Source organism: Lissotriton vulgaris, chromosome 1_1, assembly GCF_964263255.1.
Source record: "Lissotriton vulgaris chromosome 1_1, aLisVul1.2, whole genome shotgun sequence".
Lineage (NCBI taxonomy): Eukaryota > Metazoa > Chordata > Amphibia > Caudata > Salamandridae > Lissotriton > Lissotriton vulgaris.
In genome coordinates this window covers 624,825,231-624,848,119 of record NC_141685.1, presented here as the reverse complement: position 1 = coordinate 624,848,119, position 22,889 = coordinate 624,825,231, and the positions used below count along the sequence as shown (strand labels likewise).

General features: G+C 49.0%; 1 protein-coding gene across 2 annotated transcripts in view; it reads right to left on the bottom strand.

Moving 5' to 3' along the window:
* The window catches only part of LOC147747584 (interferon-induced protein 44-like), a 343,399-nt gene extending 322,229 nt beyond the window's left edge, over positions 1–21,170 (bottom strand). For both annotated transcript variants that reach the window (XM_086954223.1, XM_086954227.1), the window contains exon 1: positions 21,087–21,170. The gene's annotated coding sequence lies outside the window, so the exon portion shown is untranslated. The remainder of the gene's footprint in view (positions 1–21,086) is intronic.
* Positions 21,171–22,889: the final 1,719 nt, after the last annotated feature.

Below are 22,889 nucleotides of genomic sequence, written 5' to 3'. Positions count from 1 at the left end.
TTTTGCCAAAGTAAGGGAGTGTTTTTCAAGCGTGGTGCTAAAAAGGGGGAACTCAAAACAGCTTGAGAGCGTGGGTGGCAGCTCACCCAGATGGGAAGGAGGAGGAGGAGGCCGACCGGGACACTGTCATCGGGGTAGATGTATTGTACCGACCTGAGGGGGAGAACCTACTGACAGGTCCCAGAACACTCTCAAGGGAGGGCCGCAGTGTCTCTGTGAGGAGCTTCACTGAAGCTGAACTAACGGACCGGAGAGAGGAAAGGCAGTTAAAGTGGGAGTTGGCGAGATTGGAGAAGGGGAGGGAGGAGAAGAGGTTAGCCCATGAACTGTGTCTCAGGGAGCTAGATCTCAAGGCCCTGCAAATAGGGACTCCCAGTACTCCTAATGGTGGTAGCGAATCCAAAGACTTGACCAGGGAACCCAGACCCTATCTACCCAAGGATGTAGTCACCAGCCACAGCGCAGGGGATGACATTGCAAAGTGGCTGGCTGCCTATGAGGTCTCCTTAAGAGCCCATGGGATACTGGAAAAACACTGGGGGTGGCTTGTATAAATACATGCCTCCTGCAGAAAGGGATACACTTTTGGCCCTAGAGCAGGGAGAGCAGACCCACTACCCCACCATGAAAGTGGCGCTGATAAAAAAGTTTGGGCTGACTCCAGAAAAATACAGACAGAAATTTAGGAGCAGCCATAAACTAAGCACACAGAATTGGGTGGATTTTCTGGACTATGCAAAGAAGGCCCTGGAGGGGTGGGTGCAAGGCAGCGAAGTGGGGGACTATGAGGGGTTGTATGATCTTATCCTCAAGGAGCACCTACTCGAGAAATGTTTTCCCGAGCTACGATAACACCTGGTGGACAGCAAGCTGACCAGCCCCAGGAAGCTTGCCGAGGAGGCGGACATCTGGGCTAGTACCCGGGTGTCCTCAAAGGGGACTGGAGGGGACTCCCAAAGGACTGGACAGGGCACCCCCCCAGAAGAAGGAGGGGGAGATAAAAAGAGGGAGTTATCAAAAGGCCCCCAAAACAATTTCCAGGGAAAAGGAACAGGATACAGTCCCAAGGCTAACCCGCCAAGAAACCCTCATCCTAACCAAAGTCAGCAGCCAGGGGTTGTCCACTGCTATGAGTGTGGTGGAGTTGGGCACTATAAGGAAGATGTAAAGTGCCCAAAGAGACACCCCCCTCCTACTGGAGGAAAAGCCCGGGGAGTAGCTAGTGTAGTGCTCGGGGAGGAGTTGCCCTTAGATAAGGGGGGGAGTGGGCGGGAGTCATTTTAGTGTCCCTGGGAGATCGGGAGATGGTTCCTAAGATGCAGGTGCCCTCAAATACTACTAAGTATGGGCAGTGGGTCACCATCAATGGCCAAAGAGGGGAAGCTCTGAGAGATACAGGAGCCAGGATGACTATGGTAAGGAGTCAACTGGTGTCTCCAGAGCAGGTGATTCCACATGTACTCCACCCCGCCGCGATGGCTGACGGCATAATGGGCCACTACCCAGTGGCCGAGGTTCCATTTGAGTGGGAAGGGGTTGCAGATCTACTTCGAGTTGCCGTAAGCCCTGCCGTGCCAGTTGATTGTCTGTTGGGGAATGATATGGAGCACAATGCTTGGAAGGAGGTGAAATACCGGACTCATTCTGAGATGCTGGGTACACCTGACTGGGCCTGTGCTAGCACAAGGTCCGCGACTACCCCGAGGGGGAGTTCGCTTGGGCTGGAGCCTGGAACAAAGGCACAGCCAGCTGCCAGAAAGGGAAAGATTTGAGGACAGGAGAAGCCTGCTTCGGCATCCACGCCCCGTGAGACGGATAGGCGAACGCAATGGCCGCCTGAATGTAGAGCTCCGCCGTGCGGGCTACGAAAGGAGACATTCCCATGAGATCCGACGCTGCCCGGAGCCCGAAAATGCCTGCCGCCGTCCCTGGAGATGACAGGGTGAAGATGATTGCAGTTTGAGACTGGGGGACGGCGTGGACGTGCGAGATTGCGGAGGGGTGGTGAGGCCTATCGGGCCTCGCCGGACGTGTACCCTGATGCGCCGGAGCGCCTGGTGAGTCTTCTTCGGGGCTCCTGCGTCCCCCCCCCCCCTTGGCATTGGGGTTGCTGTTGGGCCCTCCCCGGTCCGTTGCTTGTCCCCGGTGGGCTCATTTGGTGGGAGTTTCGGTCCCCGGAGCGGGTCCGGCCCTTGAGGCCTGGTCCGGCCTCGGGAGCAGGGGCCTCGATTTTTGGGCCTGCCCGGGCTAAGTGGTGACGGGCGGGGGTGGCGGACGGTTGATCCTGGGTGTGCTTGGGGGATGACGGGGGGTGCACCGGGGGGAGCTTTCGGGGGTCTTTTAGGCGGCCCCGCATCTCTGCGTCGGGTGGGGGCACTACACCTTCGCCCCCACCACTGAATTACACTCTCGACACCCGCCTGTCCCCGGATTTGCTCGCAACGTGTGTGCCTTTATCGGTTTTCACCTTCACGACCTGCCACACATTGTGTAGGCCTGCCTTCCACCATGGGGAAGAGAGATCCTACGCAGAAGAAACTTTGTTTTGAAAAGACTCCCCTCCGCGCGGCTGAGGGCCCGCCTGACCAGCCCGCGGCATCGGTAGGCCCTGCGCCATCGGGAGATACTGCTGGTATGGTGGCTGAAATGCTGGGTGAAATGCGAGCGGGGTTCAAAGCCCTGGATTCCCGCTTTGACACCCTTGATCAGAAAATGGCTGATATGGGCGCGAAAATCCAAACACATGATAGGCGCCTGAATGTTGCTGAATCCCGAGTCTCCGATTTGGAAGATGGCGCTGCATCCACGCTGAAAAGGCTGGAACGAGTAGAGAAGATCCTTAAGGATGTGGCTATAAAGAACGAGGATTTGGAAGCGCGCAGTAGGCACAATAACATTTGCATAATTGGTGTGGCGGAGACGACGGCCACCGGCCGCTTTGACACGTTTGTGGAACATCTCCTGATTGAGTTATTCGGCAGGGACACTTTCACAGCTGGCTTCGTGGTGGAACGAGTGCACAGATCCTTGGGGCCTCGGCCCCGCCCGGGGATGCCGCCCCGACCCATCATTGCCAGACTCATGAACTTTAGGGACCGGGACGCTGCTCTGAAAGCTGCTCGGGAAGCGGGCGAAGTGAAATGGCAAGGTGGGGTGTTATCTTTTTTTCCAGACTTCACGGTGATGGTGCAGGATGCCCGCCGAAAATAGGCTGGTGTCAAGGCCTCGCTGCGTAAACTGGGTTTGCGCTACGGAATGCTGTACCCTGCCAGATTGAGAGTGGACGTGGACGGCAGGTTCCGCATATTTGACTCCCCCTCTGAGGCACAAGAATTCTGCCAAGCCTATAAAAACAAAGGGTCTCCGCGGGCCTCGGGCGAGGCGCAGCAGTCCCCACCGCACATGGACTCACAAGCTAGTGTTGACCTTTTTGCTGAGAGCGGGCGGGGCTGACTCGTATCTCTTTTTCTCTAGGCTGCTCACTTTTGTATTATGCAGCTAAGAACGTAGATCTTATTGCAGTGTTCTTATAGTCGATACGATTTGAATGTCGACTCGGCTGGGACGCCTGCATGGCGGAGCGTTGCCTCCCCGCATGGCATGGGCCGTTTGGTGCCTTTTCCTAAGATTGCTTTTCTTTTTCGAGAATTGTGTTGGACAATTGCTCTTGTTTGCTAATATTGGTATTGTTCTTTGGGTTGGGAGATGCCTCCTGGGGTCTAACGAGAGGCTGGGTGGTGGGTGGGTGGGGGGGATTGTTTCATTCAACAGTTCTAATGTTCATGAAAATGCACTGTTTTTCATTTTGAGAGATGCCTATTTTGCGGGAGGGTGGCGACGGATGCACACACGCTTGTTTACCTATGTTTTGTGTGGTTTTGAATGGCTAGGATAGGTCAACAGTCCGGTCCTTCCAGACTGACTCTGATGTCATGGAATGTTCGGGGTCTAAGTGACACTAGGAAGAGGAGACAGGTCCTAAATTATGCAGCGCGACACGGGGTTGATGTGTTGTTCCTCCAGGAGACACACTTGGGGCGGACTGATTCCACCTCGGTTGCCAAAGGCTGGGGCGCACATAGGTATTTCTCTAACTACAGTAGATATGCGCGAGGGGTGGCAATTTTGGTACACAGGCGGGTCCCCTTTGTGTTCTCGGACAGCGTACTTGATGAGGAGAGTAGATATGTGGTTGTTACTGGGGTGCTTCTTGGCTTCAAGATTACCTTTGTTGGGGTGTATGGTCCCAATACTGATTCCCCCTCCTTATTCCAAGGTCTCCATGACGTTTTGCTACGCATTGACACTGATATGTTGGTGATGGGTGGGGATTTTAACTTGTTGATGGACCCGTCAAGGGACAGCACGTCTACATCCCCAGACTGCAAACCTCGCTGTCGCGCAGTGCTGGCAGACATGTGCGCACACTACCCCCTTATTGATATCGAGGCTCGTCTACACCCTCACTCGCCCGCTTATACACATCACTCTGGGTATCACAATACTAGCACCAGGATCGACTATTGGCTTCTTTCCCCGGGGGTGGCTGGCTGGGTGGATACACATTCAACACTCCCACGCACTTTGTCAGACCACTCTCCTATAATTCTGACTCTACTGGTTCCTAGACTGGGTGGATATGAGAGACAGTGGCGCTTCCCTGGCAGGGCGTTGGCTGATCCGGTCTTCAAAGAGGACATTCGTACGGCGATAGAGGACTATTTTGAACTCAACACAGGCATAGTAGACACTTGGGCCACATTATGGGAGGCTTTCAAGGCCACTATTCGAGGGGTGTGCATCACGAAACATGTTGGAGCCTTACGCGAGGTACGTGCCACTATGACACGCATCGAGAATGACATTGCCGAGTTGGACAGAGACACGCTTCCTGACACCGATGGCTCTGCAGAGGCGAAAAGGTTGGGATTGTTACAGGAGTTCAGAGACGCCGCGGACAGGGAATTGAATTATCTGCACACACAACAATCAGCTAGGCAACACCGAGAGGGTGACAGACCTGGTAGGCTCCTAGCACAGCTACTGCACCCGCCCCGTCAGGCTGCGTATATCTCTGACATAGTTGATGACTTTGGCGTTCGACACCAGACCACCCCTGCCATATGTGATGCCTTTCTATCTTATTACAAAACACTATACACCTCCTCCCTGACGAGGATCGTCGTGACCCTGGCCCCTACATAAATGAGATAGCTATGGTATACCTGGAGAAATATATGCAGGATTTCCTGGCCGTGCCTATCACTCCCGAGTATGTTATTGAGGCCATTGACGCACTGAAGGGCTCTTCGGCTCCGGGCCTTGACCGCTTCTCGGCCGACTTTTACAAGGAGTACAAAGAGGAACTGGTGCCACGCCTGATGGAGGTATACGCGGAGGCACTGGAGGCTGGGGTTTTGCCGCCCACACTTCGAGAGGCGGTGATTGTTCTACTTCCCAAGCCTGGCCGTGACTCCTCCCTTTGTGGCTCTTACAGGCCCCTTTCGCTACTCAATCTCGACTACAAAATCTTGGCCAAGGTCCTCGCAATCCGGTTATCATTGCTAGTGGAGCAGATTATTTCTCCGGCTCAGTCCAGATTTGTCCCCCACCGTTCCACCTCATTTAATCTCAGGACACTGTTTTCTGTCATACACAGCATAGACCCGGACACCCCGGCTGCAGCGGTGTTTTTGGACGTGGAGAAGGCGTTTGACTCTTTAGAGTGGTCCTTCTTTCTGTCCGTCATGCGGCGAATGGGAATGCCCACAATGTTTGTCGCCACTGTTGAACTTCTCTATACCGCCCCTAGGGCGCGGTTGCGCCTTAACGGCACCATCTCTGATAGTTTCCCGCTTTCGAGGGGAACCCGACAGGGGTGCCCTCTTTCCCCGCTGCTGTATATTCTAGCCATGGACCCATTGGTTCGTCACTTCCAGGAAAATCATATGCACCGAGGCCTCCAGTTTCACACGGGCCCGCTTCTAATTTCCCTATACGCGGACGATACCATTCTCTATGTCCGGACCCCTGAGACCAATCTGGAACCCCTCCTTCTGGAGGTAGCCCGGTTTGGGGAATACTCTGGCCTTCGTATTAACTGGTACAAGTCTGATATTTTCCCAACTCACGCCCTCCACAGTACGCTGGGACTGTCCATTCCCACTTGAGTGGAATGCAGACTCAGTGAAATATCTGGGTATACATATTCATTTAGATACAGTCTCCATGGTTCGTCTGAACTATGGCCGGGCGTTAGACTTTCTGGAAGATAACCTCGCCCGTTGGCTTCGCCTCCCTCTTTCGATGGCTGGACGTATCGCTATCATAAAAATGATAGTGCTTCCCCGTTTCCTATATTTGTTTAACAACATACCGATCCCGCTCACCAAAGTATTCTTCACTCAGCTGCGCTCGCTGCTGCTGCGGTTGGTGTGGGGAGACAAGAACCCGCGAGTTTCCTGGCGGATCCTGACTCTGCCTTATGAGCGGGGTGGCTTTGGTGTGCCTGACTTTTATCTTTACTACCTCGTCGCTCAATGCGCTTATGCACACCACTGGTTCCACCCGGATGCTCGGATCCCTTATCTAAAGCCGGAGGCGGACTTGGCATGGCCTATTACCCTCCAGACGATGCTACCTAGGGGCTTACCCCGTGACCCCCAAGATATTCAGACTGTCTCCACTACGTCTTGGGCTTGGATGCAGCTGCGTAGACTGCTCCAACGGGACGTACTATATTCACCAGCTCTCCCACTGCCGAATCCCCACTGGCTCCCTATCACTACTGAAAAGGTGGTTTGTAACACTCTATCCAAATACCAACTTACCGCAATAGGGGATTTGTTCCCAGAGGGACACGTCTTTTCGGTATCGGAAGACCACCGATTCACGATCGGACGTTCATGGATTCATTCGTTTTGACCCGGTTGCGATCCATGCTTAGAGCACAGTTCCCCTCTTTCCCGCTTCCTCCGGATGAGATGGAGGCCCTGACCTTCTTAATACAGTCCCAAACTGGTGCGCATATGGTCTCTAGGCTGTACAGACTCTGTGTGGCTGCTCTTCCTGCTTCGGACGCGCGGGTTCGCGCGGCATGGGAGGCCTATCTGGGCGGCACTATCACTGATGACCAATGGTCCGCTTGCTGCCAGGCTACCAAAGACGTCTCTGTCAATAGCAGACATAAATTAAAACATTTCAAGTTTTTGCGGCGGCTGTAGTTTACACCGGCCTTTGCTCACAAGCTCGACCCAGCTAGGCCGCATTGCTGCCCCAAATGCAAGGCCCCACATGCCGACTTTGCACACCTTACCTGGACGTGCCCCAAACTACATGACTACTGGCTGCAGGTGCACCGCATATTGGGCGACATTCTAGAATGTGACCTACGGCCCATACCTGAGATTGCGCTGCTGGGATATGTTATTGAATTTCCCCGCACCACGCGGAAACTCGCTGCCATTGGCTTTTTGCTCGTGAAACGGGAAATTGCTATACTTTGGGGTTCTAGAAGACTTCCCACCTCCAAAGCATGGCTCCGCAGTCTGGCCCATTGCAATATCAACAGTGTGGAATACTCCACGCAGATCCCGACGGCCTCGCGTCCTGTAGATATCTGGGGCCCATATAGAAAATACATCAGCAGGTTAACACAGGCTGCACAGTCTCAGGCTGCGAGTTCCATTGTCCCGGAGGGGGTGGGATAGACACTGATTACCCGGCATGGGCGCATTGTTTGCTGGGTCGGGATTGTTTTGTTATTTTCTGCGCTGTGGTAGGGATGTGGAGGGGTACTGCAGATTCCATTGTTGACGATGCCTGGAGAAGGGGTGTGTGGTTCCCTGTTTCTTTGCTTACTAGACCTCGAATGACAAGATTGTTCTACTTACATTTACCCATATATCACACCGGCATCCCACGATTGCCTACGCAGCCGCTATTACCACCTTAGTCATGATTGATGTGTTGATTGTCGCTCTCTCTCGCTGGCATTTTTCTTTTTGATGTGTTTTGAATTATGTATATCTCTTTGCATCATCCTTGCATGTGTGCGATTCACATACAGAACTGGAAAAAGGAAAATGAGGTTTCTAGAATGTGTTACACCATTTGTCATATCATTGGTCACGTCTTGCAGATGCTCATTTTGTATTATTACTAATGAAGTTTTCGATGTAATTTACACACCATGTGATTGTATGCTTATATGGACCAATCTGATGCAAATAAAGAGATTTTAAAAAAAAAAAAGTCACTAAAATTCTGGAGCTAGGAGTAATTGAACCTTCAAGTAGACCCTGGTCCAGTCCGGTGGTTCTGGTACCGAAAGCTGCCCCACCAGGCACCACTCCAGAACTAAGGTTCTGTGTGGATTACCGGGGACTGAATTCAGTGACCAAAACTGATGCTCATCCGATCCCTAGGGGGGATGAACTTATTGACCGGCTGGGAGCTGCCCAATACTTGAGTACCTTTGACCTCACCTCAGGGTACTGGCAGATCTCCCTTACAGATGGAGCAAAGGAAAGGTCAGCCTTCTCCACGCCTGAGGGCCACTACCAGTTCTGTGTAATGCCCTTTGGGCTCAAGAACGCCCCTGCCACTTTTCAGCGGCTGGTGAACCAGGTCCTCTCCGGGATGGAGGCCTTCTCCGCTGCTTATCTGGATGACATTGCCGTCTTCAGCAGCAGTTGGGAGGACCATTTGTGTCAACTACAAGCTGTTCTCCAGGCCCTGAAACAGGCTGGCTTGACAATCAAGGCCAGTAAATGTCAGATCGGGCAGGGGTCGGTTGTGTACCTAGGCCACTTGGTGGGCAGGGGAACGTGTAGCCCCTCCAGGCAAAGATTGAGGCTATCATGGCCTGGGAGCCCCCCAAGATACAAACTGAGGTCCGAGCTTTCCTGGGCCTCACCGGTTACTACCGTCGCTTTGTGAAGGGGTATGGCACCATTGTGGCACCCCTAACTGAACTCACATCCAAGAAGCAACCCCGACGGGTAGTCTGGACAGAGGCTTGTCAGCAAGCCTTTGACACTTTGAAACAGGCAATGTGTGCAGCTCCAGTCCTAAGGGCCTCTGATTTTTCCAAGGAATTCATTGTCCAAACGGACGCATCAGAGCATGGCATTGGGGCAGTTTTATCGCAACTCAATGGAGAGGGTCTGGATCAACCTGTTGTCTTCTTGTCTAGGAGACTGCTTCCCCGGGAACAGAAGTGGAGTGCAATTGAGCGGGAAGCTTTTGCGGAGGTATGGGCTCTGAAGAAGTTGCGACCATACCTGTTTGGCTCGCACTTCCTGGTTCAGACTGACCACCGCCCCCTTCGTTGGCTAATGCAAATGAAGGGGGAGAATCCCAAGCTGTTGAGATGGTCCATCTCCCTACAGGGAATGGACTTCCGGGTGGAACATCGACCTGGAGTGGACCACGCCAATGCAGACGGTCTCTCCAGGTATTTCCGCCTCAGTGATGAGAACTCCCAAGGGATTGGGTAGCTCTCCCCACTTTCAGCTGGGGGGCCGCGTGTTAGACCTGTCAGCCCTTTGGGTGGTCCCTCCTATTTATTTATTTATTTTTGTCCCCTTTTTGCCTTCCAACTCCTTTCATTTTTATGTCCACTTGACTTTTTGGTGTTGTCCTAGTGGTTAGGTGCGTCCTTGTCCCTCTAATTCTTTTTTTTTAGGCCTAGGTGTCCCTCTTTATGATGAAAATTTAGTCCTACAAAATGGTGGCTGGTAACTGCCCAACTGATTACCTCAGGAACTGGCGCCATAGGAGAGTATGGGAAAAGCTCCAGAACCTTCCAGCTGGTTCTGGTAGCCTGAGGCCAGCCTATATAAGGGTCAGAACCAGGGCGGCCATTTTGAGGAGTGACCAGAGAGCCTGAGAGAGCCTGGTGAGGAGTGAAGCGTTAGTGTGGGGAGGCAAGCGCATTGTTAGGAGATAGACTGTCCTTTGGTTCAGCTGCCCTACCTTGCTGACGTAGCCCCCTACCTACTTACTGAGCCCTGGCAGCACTACATCATTTATAGGCTCCTGAATCCATTAAACCTCCTTCATAAAGACGTAGTTAATTGGCAGGGCAAGTCACCGGGGACAGGTCCTGACTAAAAAGGAGATCGTTCCGCCTTCGTTCCCCCCTTTTTGAGTGACCCCACCTGAACTGCTCGCTTAGAAGTTGTGGAGTTAAAAACATCTTCTCTCCTTTCCTGAGAGACTTCTTGGTCATAGGAAAATAGTCCTACCCAGTAGCGATTGGCGTGTGACGACTCCGTCAACGGACCACTGCCGCTGATTCCTGGGCCCCTGTGGTAGAAAGTCAGCTGGGAGGGCCTGTCTGGGGTCAGCGGGGCAGTGAGGTTGGAGGCCAGCATTGCGGAGAACAGCAAGGACAGGCGAGCGGGTTTCCGGAAGAAGGGTGGCGTGAAATTGAAGGAGGCCGGCCTGCGTAGTTCCCTCCCCCTCTGACGAATGCGAGGAGGGCGGGACACAGAGCTGTGAGGAACGCCGAGGAAGACGCGGCGTAGCTCCGGCCCCGTCAGCTGCTTTGCATCGTGCAGCGTTGGGGTCGGTATCATCATGGAGCCAGGATTCCTGTGGACTGAGGCTCCAGCAGGAACGAGTGTGAGGCCGGGACGACTCCCCCAACAACGCGGTAAGACCGAGAAGCGGAGTGCGGGCCCCCGGGTCTGAGAGGGCCTCATAACTGGCTACGGAGTAGTGGAGGGAGGGGAGAGCCTGCCGAACCCGAATGCAAAGACCACATTCCCATACTAACAGTCGTCGGAAAGGGCCAGTAAATCATCAACGGGTTTGGGGCAATTTCTCTACCAGCTGTGTTGGCGATTAAATAATCCAGACGCAAAGGGTGTGTGACTCCATAACTGTCCTACCGTACCTACTTAAAAAGGCTGCCTGCAGGAATGCATTCTACGGGGTGAAGGGTAAATGGCAGCTTAAGGAGGACGGGGTTACCACTATAAGGCCAAACAATTGGTGCCGAAGATTGGAACTGTGAAAGCTCGCAATTTCACTCTGGACAGCGCGATGTAAAAGGCTGGTTGTGGACAATAGGATATTCTGCTTGTTTTCAGAGCTCCAACCCCATAAACCCTGGCATTACTGTGCTAATAGTGGAACTGATGCCTAGAACTTCAGGCTCATTATTGCATTGAGATCCCATGGTTAATTAACAGCCTAGCCTAATTGTAAGAAAGATCTATATTTGCTGAATACCAGATCTATGAAATAGATTTTGCTTGTTTAAGGTGCAGGAGTTGTTACAGAACTCTCCTTTCAGAGAGAAGGGGAGAAAAGTGTCATTGATGCTTTATGAAACTGTCCTGTTGTTAATATTTACCAGTGGAGCTATTTATGTACTGAATCTAAAGTCTGCTAAGTAACAAAGAGAAACTAGAGAATTTTTATAAAGCAATCCGTATTTTTCCAACCTGGTGTAGAATCATTCTTTTTCTGGTGGATGTGCACTGAGTTACTGTTAATGGTGTGGTGCAAGCTGTACGCAATGTGCCTCTGAGTTTAGTCTTATCTTCTCTGAGCCAGGCTACCCTATGTGGACTGGTAACCCCAGGTCCAACAACCATCATACATACACTTGGGATACATGCATTTCCCCTCACACTCCAATGCTAGCCCTTCAAGTTTAAAAAAAATGAATTGCCACTGCATGTAAACTGATAGGCGCCCATGCAGGCACAAGCACTGTAGTACAAATAAATACTCCTAAAGACCAACACTGCCAAATCTCACTTGCTACCTAATACATGAGTAAAACAAAAACTCTCTGTCCCCCGTCTCCCTCCATTCTTCAACTGATAGTGATCCAGCACTTACTTTGCTTCTGGTCCTATTCTCTTGCTCACAGCCCACTACAGTATCGATGTATTCTCTCCTCAATCTCTTCCCAAAACGCTGTCCACTGCTTTACATTCTTCACTCTGTTCAACTGACTTCCTGGGAGTGCTTGCCCTCCTGGCCAGCAGCTAGTATTGACACCACTTGCTGGAGATCGCCCCAGACTACCACTCCATAATCACACGGTGTGTCTCCTTTGAGAAACAGGCCTTCTACTATGCCAGAAATAGCTCTCACCTGCCACCATAATCATACTGCATCTCTATGTGGGTCCTTTTAAAAAAAAAAAATTGCCTAAATGTTGTGGTTAGAAGGCAGGGTCGTAGGAAATGGTCATATTTTGTGTGGTCTTCACCTGATATTTCCCTATCTGTTTTTTAACTGTGTGGACTTTCACCCTCTTAAATAGTGGTAAGATGCCTGTGCTCCTCCTTTAAATATGGTTTAAATATGGTTGTATTGACATATTCCTAACTGGAATTTTTAGCTTACTTACAAGTCCCTAATATATGGAACAAAGTGTACCCAGGGCCTGGAGGATAAATGCCACTTTTGGGTGGCAGCACCTATTGTGCTTCCACCACAGCTGCAGTACAAACATCGCTTAAAGAGTGCCATTGTAGCCTAACTGTAGCAATGTAAAAACTGCAATTCGATCTACCAAAACAAATCCTATGACAGGTCAAAACCTTTCTTTGAACTATTAACAGGTTACCCCTAAAAAGGCCTTGTAGCCCACAAGGTAGTGTGCATGTATAAATTTAATGTGAACATGCCTTTACACTAACGTGCATGAAAACCTATTTTCAGTGTAGGAAGGCTAGCTGGCCCATAGAGAAACACTGGGAAGCAATATTAAATATTAATTTTGCTATCTACGGGCTTGGCGGTCAACATGGCGAATGCGTTTTAGAAATGCTCCACCTCTGGCATACTCAATCCTCTAGAATCGTGTAGAAGGGAGAGCCCAAGGGTCACCTGCACACTGCCATCGGCTGCACTAGTGTAGGTTAACTCAGTTGCACCAAAGCATTTTATCCTTGGTTACCAGAGCGTGGTGGTTGAGGCTGCGATAAAGTGTGAGTCCTGCTGCGGTGATTCTGGGACAATGAGTTGGGTGCCAGGAGCAATCCGCGCTGCTGAATTTATAGCGGCGTTGCCGTGCTTCAACAAGGCATCAATGGCGGTGGCCCAAGGCCGCAGTTGCATAAAGCCCTACTGGTGGGTGCTGGGGAAGGTGAAGCTAGGATGCCGGTGTGGCAGTGTCAGGCTCCCCGGGCGTTCATGCTGCAAGAAATCTCTCTACATACAATCAGTACGAAGGCCAGGAGCCTTGGTGCCACGTTAAGACAATGTTTATATGTGGGCTATCTGGGGAAAAGAGGAAGACTGTGAAATGGCCTTGCAGGTGTCACTGAGTGAAGAGATAATCTCACCTGCTGTGCCTAGGCACCCAACCACTCCTGACTTTGTGGAGGAGGTGAGATTTTAGAGGGATATGAGGAGAAGCTTGTAGTGATGCTCCCATCACTGCCTCTATGCATTGTCTCCGTTGTAGGCTATAAAAATTACTTACAGATTCCTACATCCTAGAACATGGCATATGACTGCAGTGAGAATCTGGGAGGCAAGACAACTGCTGCACTCTCTCCCACATGCATAGAGACGTAGGCAAATGTTTATATTATCCAGCTACACCCTTTTCTCCACCTTAGGTGTACAATATTCAGCCTGAGGGGAAACTTATGGAAACAACAGCCTGTTGTGCTTGGCTGAAGCTTGCAGGTCTTCATTGAGGTCTATACAGCAACAACTGTCCTCCTAGCGCCTGTCAGGAGAGCGCTGATAGATGCTGCAAACAATGTCCTCTGCTAAACACAAGGCACAGACAGCTCGCAAACAAAGACAGACAAATATATTCATCCACTGATGTTTCTTTTAGTCGGGAAGGACTCTGCAACTGCTACGGAATAGGAGGATGGGCAACAGATTGGTCTGCAATCTTCGACATCCCAGATCCTGCAGGACATATGTGATACTTAAGAGGTCTTGAGACAACAAAAGGAAAAGTAGGTGCTGACATGAAGCTCCTACGACAAGACTGTCACAATGCTGTTTAGAATTACTGAGGCGGATGGCAAATCTATGAACTGGAAGACACAGTAAGAGAGCTCCAAACTCCAAAAACACACCTCATATCTGAACCCAAGACATGATCATGAGAGCGGAGAATACAGATGACCATTGGAGCAGAAACAGCCTCTATTATGTTGGTTTCTGGAGGCAGTAAAGGGCACAGACCCTTTGCATTTCCTTTCAGAGTGGCTACTATCTCTAATCCCAAGACAGGAATTCTCTCAATGCTTCCTGTTTGAATGGGTTCATCAAACTTTGGGGCCAAGTCCGCCCCTAGTCACTCCCCTTCGACCTGTTATCCCACGGATGCTTAATTTCCAGTAGTAAGAACTGACCCTGCATAGGGCAAGAAAAGTCAAGTGCACCATCCACAACATAATGATATGCCCCGACTACACCAGAATGGGGTTAAAACAGCGGCAGTTGTTTGAATCACTGAAACAGAAACTTAGGGCAATGTGTTTGCAGTAGATTTAGCTATTTCCTACGAAGCTCAAAAGTATCCATCAATCCAGCTTCTTCTTCGAGTCTCCAGCGCAGGCCTGAATGTGGGTGGCGGGAGACCACTCGAGGCGGACATGCATTTCAAGGGGAATGGAGTCAGAAATGGACATTACAGTAAGAATGTTGTAGGTTGTAGGCTAAGAGACCAGACATATGGGTTCCTTACTTGCCCTAGCAACCTCCTGATCCTTGATGCCCACTACAAGCGTGGGCTGCTGCGGAGGAGCTCGGCTGCCCAACATCATGAGAGTACATGGATATATATCGGCATGTCACAGACATGGTTGATATACCCACCTAAACTGTTGCGAGGGGTTTTCAGTCTGTAAGAGTTACTAGACAGCAGTGGTGCACCTGTTGCTGCCAGGCAAAAAGATACTGTCCCAGTTTTGACACGTACTTCACAGTACAAAGTATTAGGTGGTGGGGTCAGACAGTTGCTTATCATTAGAATGCTCACGAGTATCATAGATTATGATCACTGGCAATGTCTTGCACATAAGTGTCCTTTTTATGGTACACACATCACAGCCCTAATGACTTCTACAACTGGCCCTCCTGTTGTCTTACATGGAATGTGAATGGACTTTTAAATAAGATGAAGAGGGGTGCTGTTCTCAGGAGGGCTAAGCAACTCGGGTTTGAGGCTCTCCTACACCAAGAAACTCACTTGATAAAAAATTATTGCAGATGCCGCCAGAGTTATGGTCTCACCAGGACATATCAGGTGGGCTTTCACAGGAGCTCAAGGGACTTGCGATCCTCCTCAGTGCACATTTACCATTTCAGGTGGAACAGGTCAAAAGCAATCAACTGGACCAGTATATTTTGGTGGCTGGCACTCTCCGGAGATATTTATTAATACTCTGCTGAGTATAAACTTTAAATATGACTTTCCAAAACAACCCATTTGATGGGCCTACAGCTTCCTTTTAAATATTTTCAAGTCACCCCTAAGGAGGCCTCATTACTCGTTAGGCAGTGTGCATGACATTTAAAAGTAGTACATTTAAACATTTATTGTTTAACAAGTCCTTCCAGAGAAAAGGCCCTCAATGCTATTTTCATTGTTGCATAGTTGGCTGTCCCATAGGAAAGCACTAGGATGCAATATTAAGTTTTATAGATTTTTACTCTTGCTGGTAAACAGCTACAAATTTTATTTTTGAACTTGAAATATTTATTACAAGATCAGTTCACTGGTGAAGTTACATTAGTAATAAATATTTTGATTTTGGAAAGATTACTTTAGAATTTTACTTTTGCCCAGCCTTAGTAGTTAGCATTGAATAGCCGTGAACGAGGTGTAGATAATAGGCTGACCTGAATGTGCAGAGATGGCCCATCTGAACTTGAAAGAATAGGCAGTGTGGGGCCTTCGGGGATCCTTCTTAACACTAGAGTGTCAAGTCCTGCTTGAACAGGTCTGCTGGGATATTTCATACGACTCATGTAGAACACTTCAAAGAGGCCTCCTCAGCTTACAAGCAAATGTTAGCTGACAGTTGGGCAGTTCCCTTCTTTTGCCTCCCCCCACCCCCCCCCCCCCCCCCCCCACCCCCCCACACCTCCCCACACACACACAGCCAGATGGGGCCAAATCACAGAAGGCTTCTCTTTGACATTAGTGTCAGACTGTTAGACAAGTCTGTTGGGTATACATGTAACAATCATGTCTGAAAGGGGCAAGGACAGGATGCCAAAACTCTTCTGTAACCCCAGTGTGCTTGATGAATACTGTTTTATTCTATCATATTCCTGTTTCTCAGTACACTTCCCTGCCAAACACATCCAGCCCTCAGAGCACAAGTTTAATGTGGCCAGACTTCGGCTATCTGGAAAATGCCCAAATTGGGTAGGGTTATCCCCAGGGACCTTGATCCCATTGGTTACAGCCTTACCAGGGGTCATTCCTACCCACTAGGCTATGCCAGGCTTAAACGTTGCATCTCCAGGCACCAACTTCGGAACACTCCTGGAGCTGAGGAAGATCAGACGAGTGTTGACCCTGCAATCTGCAACCTACCTGAGAAGAGTCCTGGAGGGTTATACCTGCTTTCTGTCTTGTACCCAGGGTAAAAAGGTGGACTGCAAGAGCGATAAGGCTGAATTCTTGTTCAAGCTACAGGGACTGAACAAGCTACAAGAGCCCTTTCTTGCAAATGATCAATGGCAGATGAGCCTGGACTGGACACTCCTGTTGGCCTCTGCCTGCCACCCGCTGAATCTCTAAGTGCCTCCTCTGAGGCCCTGCATGGCTTTAGAAGTATACTCCCGTTGTTGACTGGGACTTAAAAACTAAAGTGTGAAGGTAAAATCATTGACCAGGATACATTTCACCTAAATTCTATTGTACCCCAACCATTGACTATCATTGGCACTCCGTTTTCTTGGTGCTGTTTCTAATTAAAAAATAAACACATTCATGTCTCTGGTTTCCCTGATTGGATTTTTGTCAATTTGTGTCATTCTGTTTTTGTATATTGCACTTTATTTTTCTAATTTGTTTTGGGAATTTTGTTTTGCATTTCGAATTTATTTTTTTTAATTGTTTTAGTACTGCATAAAAAATTGACACATTGCCTTTCTGCCCTGTGCCATATAGCTACCAGGGGTTGAACTCAGGTTTATTAAGTGACTATAGTGATCCCCCTGACAAGGATTGTGCTTATCGCTTGAGTTGGGTACATACCCCCGCACACTATTAACCCAATTTTTTACAGGAATCAAGAGTAAAAACAGGCCCAACGGACCATAAAAGAGGCCCAAAACAGCCAAATGAAGGCCCACACACTGCCCTGTCAGACCAGCTCTTGTGGCACCTGGTGCTCCAAAGTGCCCTTTGGGACAATTCGGCCCTTCCAAAAATATACATAACTGTTCAACATGCAAATGTCTCAGAAGGTGCTTAAGTTTATATTTGTATTAATCAAACATTTCATAAAGTTTCTTTGTATTTGCAAACCATTAAGTGGTATGTTCCTAAATGTTTGTGATACGCTTTATTATTATATATTTGAATTGTGAACCGTCTACGAGCGTATATACAGCATATTGTGGGACAATATCTTCAAAAATCTTTCTTCTGTTTTAACTTGTATTTCTATGTTAGTCACAAATTTCAAAATTACAAAATGTTACAGCATATTTTCCCTTTTTGAGTCCCATGTCCAGGCGTGTGTAGCCTATATAGCTCAGTTGTTTTTTAGGTCTCGCCTGTCGATGCGCATGCGCATCGAGCTTGCGAGACTATGGGGGCTTAAACACTCTTTAACCAACTTGCAAGGAATCGTGGCGATTCCTTGCAGTGCCCGTGAAATTCAAGCTCAATGCGCATGCGCATCGAGCTTGAAAGCGCGTGCACATGCCCCCAGCCGCCTGCCTTGCATTCCCTCAGGCGCACTCCTCCCACACCCCCGCTCCGCCCCCTCCCCTGCCCGCCGTGTCGCATTTCTCCTCCCCCCTCCCCTTCTCTGCCTTCCCTCCGTCTTGTCTCTTCACTTCTTGGTTGCACGGCCGCTAGGCCGTGCCTCCCCTACTCTCCTCCCCCCTCCTCCTCCTACTCTCCTCCCCCCTCCTCCTCCTACTCTCCTCCCCACTCTCTCTCTCCCAGCACAACCTTGTTTTAAGATAGCCTCCTCTGGGTCTCGTTTAAACTTGTTATTAAATTCAGTTTTTCACTTTCACACTCACTACACGGTCTCTATGTTTCAATTTTCTGTAGTGCGGTTAATTTTAATTGTGCTGACACTCCAATGCCTTTTTCACACTCAAGACGTACAAAAGCGAGGCGCATATCTGGCGGAGTGAGGGACCATCTGGTAGAGAATAAATGTGTTGGCCTAAGGCAGCTGTCAACAAAGCACATCGTCGGACCAGTCTGGGGGACTTCCAATGACACAATCCCACTGCAAGGGCTTAATCTACCTCTATTCTCCCTGCAATGGGTCTCGATCACTAGTGTACGAAAGCCAGTACTTCCCTCTCTGTAGCACTCCTCTCCCCGCTCCGCCCCCTCCCCTGCCCGCCGTGTCGCATTTCTCTGCCTTCCCCCTCCGTCTTCCCCCTCCGTCTTGTTTACCATGGGCGCCCGCTTCACGGCCGCCATGCACATAAGTGAAACATACAGGGGCACCATTTTAGTGCGCCCCCTGCGTTTATCATTTAAAAAGAATTTACAGCCATGGCACCCATTGCCGCCTGGTAGGTCACGCAGTGTGACATGCATCAGGGGCCCAGTGTAGCCCAAATAGCTGCTACTCGCCGTTCATCTGCTCCGTTCTGCGATGGTGCTTGGCCCTGAATGTAGCAACGGAAGCATGAGGCTCGGGCAGAGCTGCTCTCCTCGGCCACTACCATCAATGGGCACAACAGTCACCCGAAAGCAGCAGCATAAGCAGAAGGCTTGACCCTGCTTTTGTCAACATACATTTGTTTGATATAACCACAACACCCGTTTTACTCAGGCCCGGTGCTGCAGCGCGACATATATCAGGGGCCCAGCGTAGCCCATAGCTTCTGCACGCTGTTAATGTGCTCCTTTCGGTGATGATGCTTTGGACCTGAAAGCAGCAATAGAAGTGGGAGGCTCGGGCGGAGCTGCTCTCCTCTGCCCTCGCCATCAAAGGGCACAGCAGTCACCCGAAAGCAGAAGCAGAAGGCTTGGACGGAGCTGTTATCTGTAGCAACTGCCATTGATGATCAGCGCAGTCACCCAAAGCGCCGTGTCCAGAGCAGGTAAGGGACCCATGGGTTCGGGGAGCCATCCTGAGTGTTTGTCTGTACCTAACCCTTGCCTCTTACAGCTAAACACAATATGCTAATGACCATTCCACGGTATGATCACAGGAGACTTAACTTTTAGAGGTACTCTCACACTATATAAATAAAAATCAGTTGCAAGTCAAAAAGGGGGCACACTATTCTAGTATCATAAAGTGCTAGAGGGCACCATATATGTTTACCAAAAGGGAGAGAGAGAAAATCCCCATCAGTATACCCTCCTGAAGATGGAACATGAGCTAGATTTAAACAAATTTGTTACCTTGTGTCAAACCAACTTATGTAAAGGGGAAAAATAATATATGCCATGCAAGGAGGCCTTATATCTTTCTAGCCATAGTTGATTATTGCATGTTTGCTTCTACAGACCTTCACCCTCACACACACCCTCACCCTCACACCATCTCACCCTCACACCATCTCACCCTCACTCACCCTCTCACACCCTCACCCTCACACCTCCTCACCCTCATCCCCCTCAATCCCACACACCCTCACCCACACTCACACACCCTCACTCATCCTCACCCCCTCATCCTCACACACCCTCACTCACCCTCACATCCCCTCACAACCCTCTCACCCTCACACACCCTCACACACCCTCACCCACCCTCACCCTCGCACCCTCTCACCATCACCCCCTCTCCCTCACACACCCTTACCCTCATCCCCTCACCCTCACACACACTCAGTCACCCTCACCCTCACCCTCACACCCCCTAACCCTCACCCTCACCACCTCACACACCCTCACTCACCCTCACACACCCTCAAACACCCTCACACACCCTCACCCTCACACACCCTCACACCCTCACACACCCACTCACCCTCACACCACTCAGTGCTACAACACATATTGTGTTGCAATAGGTGTCACATTTGCGAAAGATAAAACTATTGGCATTGTAAATAACAAAGCTATTAATTTCGCAATTTTCAAAACAAGCACATAAATGAAAAATGTGTCCTTTACAATACCAATAGCTCTAACTTTCCTAATGCGAGACCTATTGCATTGCTGTGCTTCTCTCCCCTGCTGCACTCTCCTGCTCTCTAGAGATGTGGCCTAACGACCAGAGCTGCCATCTATGTCACGTAAATACAAAACATGTTGCATTCCAAATGCTATAGGTGTCACATTCGCGAAAGTTATAACTATTGGCGTTGTAAATGACAAAGCTATCAATTTAGCTATTTTAAAAACCAACAAATAAATAAAATATTTGTCATTTACAAGACCAATAGCTCCAACTTTTCTAATGCGAGACCTATTGCATTTCCAATGCTTGTTCGATTCATTCTGTGATTGTAGAGTTGATTAGTGCGATCAGGTCTACATTACGCAAAGAAGAAACCAGTAAATTGGGCTATCCAGTTGTTCGCGCTACCGGTGAAGGCTGAAAAGATCGTATAATACAACAATAAGCAGGGTCTCAGTGGGCTCCTAAACCTCTGGACCGCAGCGCCACTGCGCCATTGGTAGCTAAGCCCCTCAAATTAGTGAGCTTTCCCGCCAAACTATTTTACAGTGTTCATCACCACTGGCATGTGCATTTAGGCGTATTTACACGTGCTAAAACCGAGATGGAACTTGAATAAAAATAAAACCCATAATATTAGCAGACTCCAGTAACAATAATATCACGGTTAAAAACAATTGGTCCTCATGAAACAGAGTAGGCGGTCTTTAGTAATACATTTAATATTTAAGAAATAGCACCCATACACAACCTTTCGCACATAAAGGCAACTTATTTCTAAATAACAATATATTTGACCTGTAAGTGCCTTTTTCTTCTGAATCGCGTTTCAGTTCTGCTCGATGGCAGGCTTGCAGTGTCTCAGGATAAATGAAACCGAAACCGAGCGAGAGGTGGGGCTTGCAGAGCTCACACGGAAATCACGGGCTGGCAAATGTCAACCTCTAGGCTGCTGTTTGGAATTAAGCAAGGCGAGGCGACGAGCATGCGACTCGGGGATCTGTCCTTAAAGGTGTACATAATAAGTACTCCTGTAATAAATACACTTTGATGCAGTCTTGCATGTTTGTGAATTACCTCCAAAATATCTAACATTGGAATAGTCGGGGAATGTTTGTATACAACAGTTCACCAAGTTTGTTTCAAGGCAGTCATATTTTTAACGCAGCACGATCGCCAGTAATTTCGCTCCAGTGTGTACACTCTTTGCGATATTTGAGATTACACAGGACTCCCGATATTTTAGGGACAAGTGCCGATTCTGCCTTCTTTTCTTTTCTTTTCTTTTGTTTTGAGATTGTTCCCCCTTTTAATAATGACGTTTTTCCTCCTGTAGGCACACATCCTTTATCAGACAAATCATGTCGCTGGAAAATGATGTGACCTAAAATCTGGCATACCATGCTCCAATGTAATTTAGAAATATCATAGTTCGTAACTTTTGTATTAATGGCTCATTTTTTACATTTCTTTTTATACACATAAAGCGTTTCCTAATTGTAATGATTTCAAATAATCGAACAATACATGTTAAAAGTGTATACAGCAATTATTCATTTTCTAATTTAAAGTTGGACATTTTGTGCTGAGTCAACAGCACAACAGCATGTAAGAGCACATAAAAGAGCCCTCTTGTACATGCATGTTTGCCAATAGACCCGATTTAGGTGGGAGAGAACTGATTGTGTAAGCCAAAATGCCTTTGTTTTGGCTGTCTCCTGCCTGAAATTGCTTTGTCTTCAATAGAAGTCATGGAGAAAATGCAATTTCCTGAATCTTTTCCTAAACTTGTCCACTTTCCTCTTCTAAAATGTTGGCATGTATGCAGGGCTTTAAGTGGGATGAAAAAACTGGGGGGGGGGGGGGGGGGGGGGGGGGTTTCTCTTGAAGGGGCGTGGCCAATGTATTTCGGGGCATGACTTTAAAACACATAAACTAAAAATAGGTGCTTAGCATAGTGTGCCACCGACTTATATTTTGCTGTTTCTGTCATTGCATCCAGATATATGATACAACAAGTAGCGTCATACCTACAACAAGTCACAACTATTGGCTTTGTCAATAGTTGCTAGTTGCATAAGATAAATAAGCATCAACTATTGCTTGTATATAATATTGAAAAAGCTTCGACTTAAAGCCCTGTTGACACTACAACAATGTTGCTGCTCCTGAGTTTCAAAAAGAGAAGGAAAATCCAGAGAGAAAATGACTCCCTTTAAAGGATTTCCCGACCCTTCCCCTACAAGGCTCTCCTGGCATGACGTCATGCCGCAACTTCTCTACTAGTGAGAAGTGAGCAGTGTCAGCACGCACATATGATGTGCCTGCTGTCACTGCAGTCCGGAAAAAAACTGACCACCTGTGCCAGGGAGCAAAACAGAGCCCGATAGAGACCCGTTTCTAGGCCTCCTTTAAACAAGCATTTACAATGCAATGGTTTTGCCTTTGTTAAAGTTAGGGCTATTGGCATTGCTCTTGACATTATTTTTATTTATGTTTTTTTTGTAACATAAATTAATGGCATTGTCATTTACAATAGCAGGGCACAGGGAAGGGGGCGAGGAGAGACGAAGGAGAGCTGCGGGCTCAGGGAAGGAGGGG